The sequence below is a fragment of the Triticum aestivum genome, chromosome 2B (genome assembly GCF_018294505.1).
Source record: "Triticum aestivum cultivar Chinese Spring chromosome 2B, IWGSC CS RefSeq v2.1, whole genome shotgun sequence".
Taxonomy (NCBI): Eukaryota; Viridiplantae; Streptophyta; class Magnoliopsida; order Poales; family Poaceae; genus Triticum; species Triticum aestivum.
In genome coordinates, this window is record NC_057798.1 from 401,637,643 (window position 1) to 401,655,198 (window position 17,556).

The window sequence follows — 17,556 nt, forward strand, 5'->3', positions numbered from 1 at the left end:
CGCCTATTGTCAGCTGATACGTGGCTGCCGAAGGCTAAACCCCACGGGTGGAGCTTATTAGTGATACTCCGTACCTTCTCATGGCTTCCTAGAGATTATCCAATCTCATAGACTATGACCAACAGTCGGGCTCACATAGGTATGTTCCTCCAAAGAATGCTATGTAGGTTAGCATCTTGCTTACACAAGCTTTGGAACACATTAAGATAAAAGTCATTCTGCCTTACAGAATTGAGAGTATCAGTGCATCTCCAATGGAGTGGGTTAATTAAGGACACTCTCCTCAGTTGATCGTTGGATTGTTTTCCCAGGTCCTAATTCACGGGATCTCCGACCACACAGGTTGGGTTACCCCCATCGCAACTTAAGAGGGTCTCATACCCATCTCCCTCGATGCATTTTCTATCACAATCCGTGATAGCCCTTTCGTAAAAGGGTCTGCCAGATTCTTAGTCATCTGGATATAATCCAACGCTATTACTCCAGAGTTTCTTGATTTTCTGACAGATTTCAATCTTCTTCTTATGTGCTTTGTGGTTTCCATGTTGTCCTTTGAATTCTTAGCCTTGGTAATCACCATTTGATTATCACAGTTTATAGGACAGATGACACTGGTTTATCAACCACCAGCAAATCCATCAAAAGCTCTCGAAGCCATTCTGCTTCCATGCATGATGTGTCTAATGCTGTGAGTTATGCTTCCATAGTCAATCTGGTTAAGATCGTCTGCTTGCAAGACTTCCAAGAAACAGCACCACCACCAAGTGTGAAGACATGTCCACTTGTGGCTTTCATCTCATCAGCATTAGATATCCAATTCGAATCACTATACCCCTCAAGTACCGCCGAGTACCCAGAATAGTGAATTCCATAGTTCGCAGTACCTTGCAAGTAACACATCACTCGCTCAACAGCATGCCAATGCACATCTCCCGGATAGGAAACAAACCGGCTCAGTTTGCACACATCAAATGCATTGTCAGGACAAGTAGCACATGCTAGGTACATCATTGAACCAACCACTTGAGAATATCTCAATTGATCTACAGTCGTGCCTTCGCACTTTCGAATCCGCATGCTAGGATCATATGGTGTCGCAGAAGGTTTGCAATCCGAATATCCAAAACGGCTCAAAATCTTCTCAACATAGTGGGATTGCAAAAGTGTAATTTCACCCTCAAAATTTCTTAGTAGGTTGATGTTCAAGATTACATCAGCCACGTCCCAGGTCTTTCATCTAAAAGTTATGAGATAGAAAAACCTTGACCTCCTCAATTACCTTGAGGTGGGTCCCAAATATCAGTATGCCATCAACAATAAGACACAGTATAACTCCTTTGCCCCCTTCATAGCGATAGTATACACATTTGTTAGCTTCATTAACAACAAAGCCAGCAGATGTCAAATTAGTGTTGAACTTCTCATGCCATTGCTTAGGCGCTTGTTTCAGGCCATACAAGGATTTCACTAGCTTGCACACCTTTCTTTCCTGACCATTTACTACAAAGCCATCTAGCTGTTTGCTACCTCTTGAGTTTGCATTGGTTTTTTTCCTTGAAGAGGAAAGGGTGATGCAGCAAAGTAGCATAAGTATTTCCCTCAGTTTGAGAACCAAGGTATCAATCCAGTAGGAGACAACGCACAAGTCACAGAATACCTGCACGAACAATCAACAACTTGCACCCAACGCGATAAAGGGGTTATCAATCCCTTCACGGTTACTTGCAAAAGTGAGATCTGATAGAGATAGATAAACAGTAAAGTATATATTTTTGGTATTTTAGTTTATAGATCAGAAAGTAAAAGATTGCAAAATAGTAGATCAGAAACTAGTATGATATAAAAGAGATTCAATATAATGTCAAAGAGACCCGGGGGCCATAGGTTTCACTAGTGGCTTCTCTCAAGATAGCAAATATTACGGTGGGTGAACAAATTATTGCCGAGCAATTGATAGAAGAGCACATACTTATGACGATATCTAAGGCAATGATCATGAACATAGGCATCGCGTCCATGTCAAGTAAACCGAAATGATTCTGCATCTACTACTATTACTCCACACATCGACCAACTCCTGCCTGCATCTAGAGTATTAAGTTCATCAAGAATAGAGTAACGCATTAAGTAAGATGACATGATGTAGAGGAATTAACTCAAGCAATATGATGACAACCCCATCTTTTTATCCTTGATGGCAACAATACAATACGTGCCTTGCTGCCCCTACAGTCACTGGGAAAGGATGCCACAAGATTGAACCCAAAGCTAAGCACTTCTCCCATTGCAAGAAATATCAATCTAGTAGGCCAAACTAAACCGATAATTCGAAGAGACTTGCAAAGATATCAAATCATGCATATAAGAATTCAGAGAAGAACCAAATAATATTCATAGATAATCTGATCATAAATCCACAATTCATCGAATCTCGGCAAACACACCGCAAAAGAATATTACATCGAATAGATCTCCAAGAACATCGAGGAGAACATGGTATTGAGAATCAAAGAGAGAGAAGAAGCCATCTAGCAACTAGCTATGGACCCATAGGTCTGTGGTAAACTACTCATGCATCATAGGAGAGGCAGTGGTGTTGATGAAGAAGCCCTCCATGATCGAACCCCCCCCCGGCAGGACACCGGAAAAGGTCCCTAGATGGGATCTCATGGGTACAGAAAGTTGCGGCGATGGAAAAGTGGTTCGTGGCTCCCCTGGATGTTTTCAGGGTATAAGAGTATATATGAGCGAAGAAACTAGGTCAGGAGACCCACGAGGAGCCCACGAGGTAGGGGGCGCACCCTCCTGCCTCATGGCCGCCTCGTTGTGTCTCCGACTTCATCTCCAAGTTTTTTGGTTTCCTTGTGGTCCAAGAAAGATCATCGCGAAAGTTTCATTCCGTTTGGACTCCGTTTGATATTCCTTTTCTGCGAAACTCTAAAATAGGCAAAAAAAACAGAAACTGGCACTGGGCTCTCGGTTAATAGGTTAGTCCCAAAAGTAATATAAAATAGCATATAAATGCCTATTAAACATCCAAAACAGATAATTAATAGCATGGAACAACAAAAAAATATAGATACGTTGGAGACGTATCAAGCATCCCCAAGCTTAATTCGTGCCCGTCCTCGAGTAGGTAAATGATGAAAACAGAATTTTTGATGTGGAATGCTACCTAACATATTTATCCATGTAATTTTCTTTATTGTGGCATGAATGTTCAGATCCGAAAGATTCAAAACAAAAGTTTAATATTGACATGAAAATAATAATATTTCAAGCATACTAACAAGGCAATTATGTCTTCTCAAAATAACATGGCCAAAGAAAGCTTATCCCTACAAAATCATATAGTTTGGCTATGCTCCATCTCTGTCACACAAAATACTCAAATCATGCACAACCCCTATGACAAGCCAAGCAATTGTTTCATAATTTGATGTTCTCAAACCTTTTCAACTTTCACGCAATACATGAGCGTGAGCCATGGACATAACACTATGGGTGGAATAGAATGGTGGTTGTGGAGAAGACAAAAACAGGGAGATAGTCTCACATCAACTAGGCGTATCAATGGGCTATGGAGATGCCCATCAATAGATATAAATGTGAGTGAGTAGGGATTGTCATGCAACGGATGTACTAGAGCTATAAGTGTATGAAAGCTCAAAAGAAACTAAGTGGGTGTGCATCCAACTTGCTTGCTCATGAAGACCTAGGGCATTTGAGGAGGCCCATCGTTGGAATATACAAGCCAAGTTCTATAATGAAAAATTCCCACTAGTATATGAAAGTGACAAAATAAGAAACTCTCTATCATGGAGATCATGGTGCTACTTTGAAGCACATGTGTGGAAAAAGGATAGTAACATTGTCCCTTCTCTCTTTTTCTCTCATTTTTTTATTTGGGCTTCTTTGGCCTCTCCTTTTTTTATTTGGGCTTCTTTGGCCTCTCCTTTTTTTATTTCCTCACATGGTACAATGCTCTAATAATGATGATCATCACACTTCTATTTACTTACAACTCGAAAAATTACAACTCAATGCTTAGAACAAATATGACTCTATGTGAATGCCTTTGGCGGTGTACCAGGATGTGAAATGAATCAAGAGTGACATGTATGAAAGAATTATGAAAGGTGGCTTTGCCACAAATACGATGTCAACTACATGATCATGCAAAGCAATATGACAATGATGAAGCGTGTAATAATAAATGGAACGGTGGAAAGTTGCATGGCAATATATCTCATAATGGCTATGGAAATGCCATAATAGGTAGGTATGGTGGCTGTTTTGAGGAAGGTAACTGTGGGTGTATGGTACCGGCTAATGTTGCACGGTACAAGAGAGGCTAGCAATGGTGGAAGGTTGAGAGTGCGCATAATCCATGGACTCAACATTAGTCAAAAAGAACTCACATACTTATTGCAAAAATCTATTAGTCATTGAACGAAGTACTATGCGCATGCTCCTAGGGGGATAGATTGGTAGGAAAAGACCATCACTCGTCCCTGACCGCCACTCATAAGGAAGATAATCAATGAATACCTCATGCTCCAAATTTGTTACACAACAGTTCACCATATGTGCATGCTACGGGACTCACAAACCTCAACATATGTATTTCTCAAATTCACAATTACTCCACTAGCATGATTCTAATATCACCATCTTCATATCTCAAAACAATCATAAAGAATCAAACTTCTCATATTATTCAATGCACTTTATAAGAGAGTTTTTATTATATCCCTCTTGCATGCCCATCATATTAGGACTAATTTTATAACCAAAGCAAATTACCATGTTGTTCTAAAAGACTCTCAAAATAATATAAGTGAGGCATGAGAGATCAACAATTTCTATAAAATAAAGCCACTGCCGTGCTCTAAACAGATATAAGTGAAGTACTAGAGCAATATTGCCTAGCTCAAAAGATATGTGAAGCACATAGAGTATTCTAATAAATCACGATTCATGTGTGTCTCTCCCAAAAGGTGTGTACATCAAGGATGATTGTGGTTAACTAAAAAGCAAAGACTCAAATCATACAAGACACTCCAAGCAAAACACATATCATGTGGTGAATAAAAATATAGCCGCAAGTAAAGTTACCGATAGACGAACGAAACAGGGAATGCCTTCCGGGGCATCCCCAAGCTTAGGATTTTGGTTGTCCTTGAATATTACCTTGGGGTGACTTGGGCATACCCAATCTTTGGCTCTTGCCACTCCTTATTCCATAGTCCATCAAATCCTTACCCGAAACTTGAAAACTTCACAACACAAAACTCAACAGAAAATCTCATGAGCTTCATTAGTATAAGAAAATAAATCACCACTTTAAGGTACTTTTGCAAACTCATTCTTTATTTATATTGGTGTAATATCTACTGTATTCCAATTTTTCCATGGTTCATACCCCCCGATACTACCTATAGATTCATCAAAATAAGCAAACAACACGCGAAAAATAGAATCTGTCAAAAACTGAACAGTCTGTAGTAATATGTAACTCTCGAATACTTCTGTAACTCCAAAAATCCATCCAAAATAGGAAACTGAGCAATTTGTGTACCAATCCATATAAAAATGAATCAGATCAAAAGCACGTCTCTGTCAATTTTCAAAACTAATTTACTAAGCGCAAAAGTTTCTGATTTTCAGCAGGATCAACACAACTATCACCGTAAGCTATCCTAGAGGTTTTATTTGGCACAAACACTAATTAAAACATAAAACCACATATAACCAGAGCCTAGATGATTTATTTATTACTAAACAAGAACAAAAAGCAAAGAACAAAAATAAATTTGGATTGCCTCCCAGCAAGCGCTATTGTTTAACGCCCTTAGCTAGGCATTGATAATTTCAATGATGCTCACATGAAAGACAAGAATTGAAGTGCAAAGAGAGCATCATAAAACACATGACAAACTGATACGTCTCCAACGTATCTATAATTTATGAAGTATTCATGCCATGTTTACAACAATTTTATATGGTTTTGGCACGATTTGCATGGAACTAACCCGGACTGACGTTGTTTTCAGCAGAACTACCGTGGTGTTGTTTTTTGTGCAGAAATGAAAGTTTTCCAAACACCACAAACTTTTTGACGATTTTTTATGGACTAGAAGAGAACCAATGGGCCAGAGCAGCACCTGGGGGGTGCCCCGAGGGGGGCACAATCCACCACGGTGCGCCTGGGCCCCCAAGCACACCCTAGTGGCTTGTGCCCACCTTGGTGGCCTCCCGTACCCCTTCTTCACCCTATAAATGTCCCAAATATTCTGAAAACCCTCGGGGAGACCCTAGACTGGAAGTTCCGCCGCCGCAAGCCTCTGTAGCCACTGAAAACCAATCGGGAGCCCGTTCCGGCACCCTGCCGGAGGGGGAGATCATCACTCGTGGCTATCTTCATCATCCCGGCGCCCACCATGATGAGGAGGGACTAGTCCACCCTGGGGGCTGAGGGTTTGTACCATTAGCTATGTGTTTAATCTCTCTCTCATGTGATCTTGAGATGTCACGATCTTGATGTATCGTGGGCTTTGTTAATGTAGATGGATCATATGATGTTTCTCCCCTCTCTACACTTGTTGTGATGAATTAAGTCTTTACCCTTTGAAGTTTGTTCTTGTCAGATTGAATGTTCAGATATGAGAACACATGATATATGTCTCGCATATGAATACCCGTTGTGACAATGGTGTATTATTTTGATTCACTTGATATATGTTATGGCACTAAACTTGCGGATTCCCGAGGTGACTATGGGGTAATCTATGCATAGGGTTGATGCACGTTTTATTATCTTTTCTCCGATAGACACTTTGGGTCTCCTTGTAGTTCTATGTGGATTGAGTATTATGAATTTGAAATTGTTTGATACATATCGTATAATTAACTCACGAGTACTCCCGTTGACATTGGGGTATCTAGTTGACATTAGAGTTGGTTGATATGTATCATATGGTGTTATTTTAGTACGAACTCTTGATTAGATCAATCAAAAAGAATAGCTTGATGTTATTTTAGTACGAACTCTAGAATAGATTGATCGGAAAGAATAGCTTTGATGTGGTTTCATACCCTACAAACAATTTCTATCTTTTGTTCTCTGCTAATAGGAACTTGGGAGTGATTCTTTATTGCACTTTGAGGGATAATTATGTGATCCAACTATGTTAGCATTGTTGAGAGATTGCACTAGCGAAAGTACGGACCCTAGGCCCCATTTTCCATCATTGCAATACGTTGTGCTCCGTTTTACTATTTACCACCTTGTTATTTTTATTGTTGGCATTACAAAAACTCATATCTACTATCCATACTACACTTTTATCACCATCTCTTTGCCGAACTAGTGCACCTATACAATTTGCCATTTTATTGGGTGTGTTGGGGACACGAGAGATTTCTTGTATTTGGTTGCAGGGTTGCTTGAGAGAGACGATCTTCATCCTACGCCTCCCACGGATTGATAAACCTTAGGTCATCCACTTGAGGGAAAATTGCTGCTGTCCTACAAAACTCTGTGCTTGGAGGCCCAGCACGTGTCTACAATAAAGTTGCATAGTAGAAATCAAGCTCTTTTCTGGCGCTGTTTCCGGGGAGGTGAGTGCTTGAAGGTATATCTTTAGATCTTGCAATTGAATCTTTTAGTTTCTTGTTTTATCACTAGTTTTGTTTATAAAAAGAAAACTACACAAAAACGGAATTGAGGTTGCATCATATTATTCATCTTTATAATGTCTTTCGTGAAAATGATGGAAAGGAAAATTGTGCTCAATTGTTAGTACAAGAATGCTATACAATTTTTGGAATAGAATCCATGAATGATGAGCATGATTGCACTGTTGCTAGTATGAATTCTTCGAATATCCATGATGCTAGTGATATGCAAAGCCATAAGCTTGGGGATGCTATGTTTGATGAAGACGAAATTTTTAGTCCCCCGAGTTTTGATGAGAAAAATTATTATGATGATAGCATGCCTCCTATTTATGATGATTATATTGATAAAAGTGGATTTGGAGAGGTCATGACTTTATTTAATGTTGAATCTGCTATTTCAGAAGAGGTTTCAATTGATTATGATGAGAACAAAGTTGTTATCTATGATGATTATGGTGATGGCATGTATGCTATAAAGAGTAATGATAACCATGAAACTTGTCATCATGATTTTAATTTTCAATCCCATGATAGTTATTTTGTTGAGTTTGCTCCCACAACTATTCATGAGAATAAATTTGCTTATGTGGAGAGTAGTAGAAGTTCTATGCTTATGTATCATGAAAAGAATGCTTTATGTGATAGCTATATTGTTGAATTCATTCATGATGCTACTGGAAATTATTATGAGAGAGGAACATATGCTTCTACATATCTCAATAATATCAAGTTTCCTCTCTTTATGTTGAAAGTTTTTAAGTTGCACTTGTTTTACTTTCCTATGCTAGTCGATTCTTGTTCCCATAAGTTGTTTTCTCACAAAATCCCTATTCACAGGAAGTGGGTTAGACTTAAATTTGCTTGCCACGTGATTTATGATGCTCTTGTTATGTTTCAATTCTTATCTTTTATGTGAGCATCATTGAACTCATCATGCCTAGCTAAAAAGGCATTAAAGAAAAGCGATTGTTGGGAGACAACCAACACTTGTATATACTGTTTTTGTGTGTTCACATGATTATGCTATTGTATTAATCATGTTTTATTATTTTTGTTTCATTAAAGTGCCAAGTAAATCCTTTGGGATCATGTTGGGTGATAGTTGATTTGATCTTGCTGAAAAACAGAAACTTTTGCATCCATGAAAATAACTCTCATTTTTAACAGAAGAGTGATTTTGAGTTTATTGTTTTTGCAGAAGATTAATATACAAATTTCTCACATGGTCCTAATTGTTTTATAATTTTTGGAGTAGCAGAATTATGGTTTGAGTATAGATTACTACAGGCTGTTCTGTTTTTGACAGATTCTGTTTTCAATGCATAGTTTGCTTGTTTCCTTGTGTCTATGGCTTATATTGCTCAATATAAATTGTGGACATGATATGATACAGTATCCATTGTGTGTAAAAAATTATGAATCTTGTCTCTTACGGTATCAAAGTGAAATGGTTTGCTCTTTATCATACTAACCTATCTCACGAAGTTCCGTTAAGTTTTGTGTGATTGAAGTTTTCAAGTTTTGGGTGAGATATCACTATGAGGAGAATAAGGAGTGACAAGACCCTAATATTGGGGATTCCAAAGGCACTCCCAAGGTAATATTCAAGGAAGATCCAAGCAACTAAGCTTGGGGATGCCTCGGAAGGCATCCCCTCTTTCGTCTCCAACATTATCGGTAACCTCACTTGGAGCTTTGTTTTCATTCGTCACATGATATGTATTTTGCTTGGAGCGTCAATTTATTTTGTTAGGATTTGCTTGCTATTATTTATAATAATGTTTTCCATCTTTTATTTCAATAAAAGTGGCAATGATAGCCTTTGTCATGCTTATTTTGCAAGTATACATGTTGCTGTTTCAAAACAGAAAGTTTATCGCTGTTGCAAAAATTCCCTAGAAAAGTCAGAGTTTGATAAAATGCTGAAACTTTTTGAAAAATAAGCTCTGATAAATTTTCTAAAGTTTGGTAATTGTTTCAGTATTTTTGGATTTAGGGAAGTATGATGAAAATTGCATTCTTTACAGATTGTACTGTTTTGGCAGATTGCTGTTATGTTTGCATTGTTTGCATATGTTTGCTAGTTTAATGATTCTATTTGAGGATGGGAGTATTAAATATGTAGAGGCACTTAGTATGCAATGTTGAATAATAATTTTAGTAATGTTGCTACAGTGGAGAATGATAAGGTTTTGCACTGATTTTTACTAACTTATCTCACGAGTTCTTGTTGAGTTTTGTGTGGATGAAGTTTTTGAGATTTAGGGAAACCGTGATATGAGAGGAATTAAGGAGACACAAAAGCTCAAGCTTGGGGATGCCCAAGGCATCCCAATCTAATATTCCAAGAAGTCTCAAGCATCTAAGCTTGGGGATGCCCCGATAGGCATCCCACCTTTTTCTTCAACAATTATCGGTTAGTATCGGTTGAGCCTAAGTTTTTGCGTCTTCACATGAGTTGTGCTATGCTTGGAATGTCATTTTGTTTTTTTATGCTGTTTTAATAAAATACTTAGATCTGAAACTTTTAAATATGAGAGAGTCCTCAATTAGCTACCCTTTTACTTAACTACTCGATTGATCTTCACTTATATCTTTTTGGAGTAGCTTGTCACTTACTCTTGTGCTTCACTTATATCCTATGAGTAAATTGTTGAATGAATTGAATATCATGAATTTTAAATTGTATGTTAATATCATGCCTAGTGGTAGCTTCACATTGGGTTTAGAAAGTAAAATTTTTTGAAGCTTGACAATCACAATATTGGTCATACAAGCAATTCATGAATGATTAGTAGAAGGAAGAGAACTTTCACATGCAAATACACTATCTTGGAATTATTTTTTGATTGTGAGCCCTCATCAAAATATTATATGAAAAAATTGGTGACGCCGGACAAGGAAGACAACTTAATGATTTTTGTTTGTTCATATTCACATAGAAGTTATATTGTCATAGATCCTTCAACATGTGGTGCTTGCCCCCCGTCTTTGCTAGCCAAAAATTCCGCACCAAGTAGAGATTCTACTTGTGCATCCAAAAAACCCTTAAACCCAAAATCTTATTTTCAAGAGTCTACCATACCTACCTAAGGATTGAGTAAGATCCTTCAAGTAAGTTGTCATCGGTGCAATAAGGCAATAAAAATTCCTTCTAAAAGTGTAAGAGAAAATTGAGCGTTGTACGAACTTGTGATGGCAAAGAATAAAAGCGACAGACTGCATAATAAAGGTTGCTATCATAAGGGGCAATATAATGTGACGTTCTTTTGCACTAAGGGGTTGATCATACAAACGAATAAGCGCATGGCAACCTCTGCTTCCCTCTGCGAAGGGCCTATCTTTTACTTTTCAGTATTTACTTTTATGCAAAGAGTCAAAAAAATTATCTCTATTCCTTTTTATTTTTCTCTTTTGGCAAGCATCATGTGGTGAGCAAAGATCTAGGCACATATATCCAGTTGGATATGGGTAGCATGCGTTATTATTGTTGACATCACCCTTGAGATGAATACGTTGGGGGGCGAAATTATAAGCCCCTATCTTTCTATGTGTCCAGTTGAAACCTTTTGCTCATGTGTATGCGGTGAGTGCTAGCAATCATAAAAGACTATATGATGGTTGAGTATATGGAGCTCTTACTTAGATTCTGTTGAATAAGTTGAATTGCAATTGTCTGGTGACTAAGAATATAGGTTGTTGAGTTTCAAGAGAATTCATTGTTTGAACCTTAACATGTGAATTGGTTGCTACTTGGTCGTGGGAAGTTTTACAAGAAAGAATTGATGTTATGATGCTAGGAAAAGTGATTGACATTATCATTGATCAAACTTGTGCACTTTGCTAGCATTCACACTTCATAAATTATTTCTTTTATCATTTACCTACTCGAGGACGAGTAGGAATTAAGCTTGGGGATGCTGATACGTCTCCAACGTATCTATAATTTATGAAGTATTCATGCCATGTTTACAATAATTTTATATGGTTTTGGTATGATTTGCATGGAACTAATCCAGACTGACGCTATTTTCAGCAGAACTACCGTGATGTTGTTTTTTGTGCAGAAAGGAAAGTTCTCCAAACACCGCGGAAATTTTTGTGGATTTTTTATGGACCAGAAGACTACCAATGGGCCAGAGCAGCACCTAGGGGTGCCCCCGAGGGGGGCACAACCCACCGGGCGCGCCTGGGCCCCCGTTGCGCCCCGATGGGTTGTGCCTGAAGGAAATATGCCCTAGAGGCAATAATAAAGTTATTATTTATTTCCTTATTTCATGATAAAATGTTTATTATTCATGCTATAATTGTATTAACCGGAAACTTGATACATGTGTGAATACATAGACAAACAGATTGTCACTAGTATGCGTCTACTTGACTAGCTCGTTAATCAAAGATGGTTAAGTTTCCTAACCATAGACATGAGTTGTCATTTGATTAACGGGATCACATCATTAGGAGAATGATGTGATTGACTTGACCCATTCCGTTAGATTAGCACTTGATCGTTTAGTATGTTGCTATTGTTTTCTTCATGACTTATACATGTTCCTATGACTATGAGATTATGCAACTCCCGTTTACCGGAGGAACACTTTGTGTGCTACCAAACGTCATAACGTAACTGGGTGATTATAAAGGAGCTCTACAGGTGTCTTCGAAGGTACATGTTGAGTTGGCGTATTTCAAGATTAGGATTTGTCACTCCGATTGTCGGAGAGGTATCTCTGGGCCCTCTCGGTAATGCACATCACTATAAGCCTTGCAAGCAAGTAGCTAATGAGTTAGTTATGTGATGATGCATTACGTAACGAGTAAAGAGACTTGCCGGTAACGAGATTGAACTAGGTATTGAGATACCGACGATCGAATCTCGGGCAAGTAACATACCGATGACAAAGGGAACAACGTATGTTGTTATGCGGTTTGACCGATAAAGATCTTCGTAGAATATGTGGGTGCCAATATGAGCATCCAGGTTCCGCTATTGGTTATTGACCGGAGACGTGTCTCGGTCATGTCTACATAGTTCTCGAACCCGTAGGGTCCTCACGCTTAAAGTTAGATGACGGTTATATTATGAGTTTATATGTTTTGATGTACCGAAGATAGTTCGGAGTCCCGGATGTGATCACGACATGATGAGGAGTCTCGAAATGGTCAAGAAATGAAGATTGATATATTGGAGGACTATATTCAGACACCGGAATGGTTCCGGGGGTTATCGGATGTATACCGGAGTACCGGGGGGTTACCGGAACCCCCCGGGGGGTTAATGGGCCTCATGGGCCCAAAGTGGAGAAGAGGAGGGGCGGCCAGGGCAGACCGCGTGCCCCCTCCCCCTCTAGTCCGAACAGGATAAGGAGGGGGGCGGCGCCCCCCTTTCCTTCCTCTCCTCTCTCCCCTTCCTTCCCCCTCTCCTACTTGGACAAGGAAAGGAGGGAGTCCTACTCCCGGTGGGAGTAGGACTCCTCCCTGGCGTGCCTCCTCCTGGCCGGCCGCCCCCTCTCCCTTGCTCCTTTATATACGGGGGTGGGGGGCACCTCTAGACACAACAATTGATCCTTGAGATCTATTAGCCGTGTGCGGTGCCCCCCTCCACCATATTCCACCTCGATAATATCGTAGCGGTGCTTAGGCGAAGCCCTGCGTCGGTAGAACATCATCATTGTCACCACGCTGTCGTGCTGACGGAACTCTCCCTCGAAGCTCGGCTGGATTGGATTTCGAGGGATGTCATCGAGCTGAACATGTGCTGAACTCGGAGGTGTCGTGCGTTCGGTACTTGGTTGGTCGGATTGTGAAGGCGTACGACTACATCAACCGCATTGTGCTAACGCTTTCGCTTTTGCTTTCGGTCTACGAAGGTACGTGGACAACACTCTCCCCTCTCGTTGCTATGCATCACCATGATCTTGCGTGTGCGTAGGATTTTTTTTTGAAATTACTACGTTCCCCTACAGTGGCATCCGAGCCTGGTTTTATGCATAGATGTTATATGCACGAGTAGAACACAAGTGAGTTGTGGGCGATACAAGTCATACTGCTTACCAACATGTCATACTTTGGTTCGGCGGTATTGTTGGATGAAGCGGCCCGGACCGACATTACGCGTACGCTTACGCGAGACTGGTTCTACCGACGTGCTTTGCACATATGTGGCTGGTTGGTGTCAGTTTCTCCAACTTTAGTTGAACCGTGTGTGGCTACGCCCGGTCCTTGAGAAGGTTAAAACAACACTAACTTGACGAACTATCGTTGTGGTTTTGATGCGTAGGTAAGAACGGTTCTTGCTCAGCCCGTAGCAGCCACGTAAAACTTGCAACAACAAAGTAGAGGACGTCTAACTTGTTTTTGCAGGGCATGTTGTGATGTGATATGGTCAAGATGTGATGCTATATTTTATTGTATGAGATGATCATGTTTTGTAACCGAGTTATCGGCAACTGGCAGGAGCCATATGGTTGTCACTTTATTGTATGCAATGCAAACGCCCCGTAATTGCTTTACTTTATCACTAAGCGGTAGCGGTTATCGTAGAAGCAATAGGTGGCGAAACGACAACGATGCTACGATGGAGATTAAGGTGTCGCGCGGTGACGATGGTGATCATGACGGTGCTTCGAAGATGGAGATCCCAAGCACAAGATGATGATGGCCATATCATATCACTTATATTGATTGCATGTGATGTTTATCCTTTATGCATCTTATTTTGCTTTGATTGACGGTAGCATTATAAGATGATCTCTCACTAAATTTCAAGGTATAAGTGTAGTGACCAGACCTCAAACAGTCTGATCTCTATGCTTTAGTGTCATCCCTGGATAAGTAATGTTGACACACACAGTACTTGAAGGATTTATAACAGAGTAGCAATCACACACTTATTACATCGAATATCTCAAAGGAGAACTTATTACAATAAATATGGCTTAAGGCCATCTAATATCGATAACAGCGGAAGGCTTGGAAGATAAGTGAGTCCATCAACTGCAACGGCATCACTGAGTATAGAACCACGACCTAAAGGCACCTTACTCGTCGTTTGAATAGTCTGCAACATGAACGTTGCAGCCCGAAAACGGGTCAGCACATGGAATATGCTGGCAATGTAACACATAGAGAGTAATGAACAGAATTATGCTATACTACATGCAGATATGGCTGGTGGAAAAGCTCTATGGTTACAGTTTTGCGTAAAGCCAATTTTTCCCTACTGCAAAGGAATAAATTTTATTTAACTATCATGGTGGTTGTTAAACATTGAGAGTGTAGACACCCTCTCAATCCCAATTAAGCATCATCATTAAAACCCAACAATATTAATTAAAGTAACATGATGAGATTCACATGATAATCCAATTACTAGATACTCAAGATGTCCATAACCGGGGATACAACTAACCATGATTAGTTTATATACTCTGCAGAGGTTTGCACACTTTTCCCCACAAGACTCGATCTCCTCCGTTGGGATTCTCGCACTACATGGTGTTTGAGAAACGGATGACCGAGACATAGTCTTTCAGAAGCACTAGCACCTTACGATGGGTAGACCGTTACACCTACTTTCCCCTACATCTGCTAGTCTACCACTGTAAGAGTTCGCACGACTTAATCAACTATGCTAGAGCCCATAGTAGCTTGTGGCTGCACACAGAAGTTTCTAGCATGAATAATCTCATGATCCCTTTGAGCCTGGGTGGCGGTCCAAAAAGAAAACAGGAAATCCTGGAATACCCAGGTACCTCAATCCACCCAGATGTGTGTTTAAGTTTCCACCTTAAATAAACCATTAATTAACAATCTCACATCTGTCATGGATACACTCACCCAATCCACGTCTACTAGCATAGCATGGCAATATAAGCAAACATAGAAGTAACTCCCAAGGGTTTGATAATAAAACAGGTAATAGGTACTACCTCATCTACTTCCCAAAGCCCACATATTAATCAGATCCTAATCATGCAATTGTTTGAGGATTGATCTAATGCAATAAAAACTGGGTAGTAAAAAGGTATGATCAAAGTGTTACTTGCCTTGCTGATGATCCGTGAAACCTAGAGATTCAAAGTAGCAAGCGGCGCACTCCGGGTACTCTATCGCAAACAAACAAGCATACAATAAGTACTCATCTAATGCACACGTAAAACTCGAATAAGAGAACTAACCAGAAAGTTCAACTTAAGAACTCCGGTTTGCAAAAAAAAACGAGGCAACGAAAGTCAAACGGCGAAAGAAACAAGCTTCGTTTACTAATCTGGACCTAAGTCAAATTTTACAGAAGCAAAAACTTTTTTGAGTTGGTTAAACGGAAAGAGGGTTTCGAGACGAAACTCTAGGCGCTTGAATCGCCTGATTTCGATAAACGAGCGAAAAGTTATACTAGAACGAAAATCGGATCAAAAATAGCGATCAGAAATAACCGCGGAAAATCCGAGAAAAAGAAAAACTGACGAACAGATTAACGAACGAACGTTCGTTAACTGAGACTAAATAGCGAACTCGTCCGTTAAAACAAATGTACGGGCGAACGCTCACTAAATAAATAAACCAGAAAACCTGATTTATAAAAAAAACGAATCTTGGGTTTCTAAAGGAAAAATCGGATCGGGTTTAAAAAAAACCGGACCACGGTCGGTGGTGGCGGTTACCTCTGGCTCGGCTCCGGCGGGGCTCCGGCAGGACGGAGGGACGGCGCGGGTGGCGGGGTTGCGACGGCGGCTCCTGGTGGCGGCGCGAGCAACGACGGTGGCTCGCCGATGGCGGCGGCGGCTGTGGCTGTTGGTGTTGCGGGGCAGTAGGTGGCGGGGTGGGGTGGCGGCGGCGGGGTATTTATGAGGGGGGGCTGCTTGTGGAAGGGGTCAAGGCGGCGGGGCAGAGGAGTCCGGCTCGGACTCCATGTCCGGCGGCGGCGCGGCGCGGGGAAGGCGGCGGCGGCGCGGGCCGGCCTGGCCTGGCTGGGCCTTCGGCCCAGTCTGGCGCGGGATTTTTTTAAACAATTTCGCCGAACAAAATAAATCCTAGAAAAATAAATAAAAATCTAAAAATGCCAAAACAATCTTTCACCGTCTAAATAAAATATTTAGAACAAAATGAATATTTTCTTGGCCCTAAAAATGCAGTTTTGAAAACATGCAATTTTTCCTAAATTCAAATAAAATAGCAAAAACTCCAAAATAAAACTTATTTGATTTTTTTTAAATCCTCAATATTTATTTATTTTGGGAAAGTCATTTTATTCCCTCTCTCATATTTTTATATTAGAAATAATTGAAGATAAAATAAATAAAATCAAATGATCCTATTTTCAAAATTTGAGAAAACCCAAATTTGAAAATAACGAAATCCCCTACTCTCTCCGAGTGTCCTTGAGTTGCGTAGAATTTCTAGGATCAAACCAAAAGCAAACAAAATATGATATGCATTGATGATCTAGTGTATAACATTCCAAATTGAAAATTTAGGATGTTACAAACCTACCCCCCTTAAGATGAATCTCGCCCTCGATATTCGGGTTAGCTAGAAAATAGGTGAGGGTGGTCCTTCAGCAGATCTCCCTCTCGCTCCCCGGTGGCTTCATCCTCGGTGTGGTGGCTCCACTGAACTTTGTAAAACTTGATAACCTTGCTACGGGTGACTCGGCTGGCATACTCAAGAATCTTAACTGGTTTCTCCTCATAGGTCAAATCATTGTCCAACTGAATCGCTTCCAACGGCACTGTGTCTCTGAGCGGTATATCAGCCATCTCCGCGTGGCACTTCTTCAACTGGGAAACGTGGAACACATCATCAACTCCTGTCAATCCTTCGGGCAACTCCAACTTGTAGGCAACTTCTCCCATACATTCCAAAACTTTGTAT